The following is a 1,087-nucleotide window of genomic DNA, read 5'->3' as shown; positions in this document are numbered from 1 at the left end:
GCTGCTACATGTTTAAAATGGTGAATGCATATGAGTTAATAGCTGACTGATATGAGTTTGTATTTATACAGACGTCCAGAGAGATAGGGGGTGGGGCGGTGCTGGGAGTGTGGGGACTGTTGTGATGGTGGGTTGGGTGTTAGATGGGGGTTGTTTGAGAGAGATTTTTGAGTGGGCAAACGCGGGGTTAAAAATGGCGCGAGTAATTTGGCGGCCACAAAACAAACGGTCTGGCGAAAATGATGCAGAGATGGAATAATTGCCGGCTGATAATGACAGGGAGGAAAAGAATGGGGGTTGGATAATATTTGCGAGGAGGAAAGAAAAAACTAAATAACCAGTCCAGTATAGATTTTGAAGAGCACACATTGGGGGTTATATATTTCTTTTTTCAGAAAAGGTTGCTGACAGGAAATAGAAGAGAAAATGAAAGATATGATGAAATCTATTTTTTGAATTGTGAATCAGGGGAGAGCGCGAACGCAGTCCCCCACTACCACAAATTTTGCAGTCGAGTATCCCGCATTTGGGGACATCGCAGGCGTTAGCACACCCGAAGTGCAATGGGCTAGCCTCGTCCTGGGAGAACCTTTTTTTTCTTTTTTTTGCAAAAATATACTTTATTCATAAAATATCTTCAATCACATTCCAAACCATTTCAATAACAACATTACAAGGGTACAATCCAGGTTAAACTTTTACAAAATGTATCACCAGGTGCATCAGTACAAACAATATTACAATCATTTACAGCCTTTCATTTTGAGCTGTACAGCCCGAGGGGATTTAAACAGTTCCCAGTCCCTCGGTGCGCTGTGGTAGAAAGGTCTTAGACAGCGACCCTTCCCCATTGCGCCTTTGCGGCAGCTGCTCCAAGATTTAGTGCATCCCACAACACGTAGTCCTGGACTTTGGATTGTGCCAGTCCGCAACAATCGGTTGGGGACAACTCTTTGTGCTGGAAGACCAACAAGTTTCGGGCAGACCAAAGCGCCTCTTTCACCGAGTTGATGATCCTCCAGCTGCAGTTGATGTTTGTCTCGGTGTGTGTCCCTGGGAACAGCCCGTAGAGCACAGAGTCCCGTGT

At 45.0% G+C, this 1,087-nt stretch overlaps 1 pseudogene; it reads right to left on the bottom strand.

Moving 5' to 3' along the window:
* Positions 1-465: 465 nt before the first annotated feature.
* Positions 466-617, bottom strand: LOC144675781 (U1 spliceosomal RNA; annotated as a pseudogene).
* Positions 618-1,087: the final 470 nt, after the last annotated feature.

Source organism: Cetorhinus maximus, unplaced genomic scaffold, assembly GCF_964194155.1.
Source record: "Cetorhinus maximus unplaced genomic scaffold, sCetMax3.hap1.1 HAP1_SCAFFOLD_1153, whole genome shotgun sequence".
Classification (NCBI taxonomy): domain Eukaryota; kingdom Metazoa; phylum Chordata; class Chondrichthyes; order Lamniformes; family Cetorhinidae; genus Cetorhinus; species Cetorhinus maximus.
The sequence above is the reverse complement of the archived record's forward strand: the minus strand, read 5'-3'. Positions and strand labels throughout refer to the sequence as shown.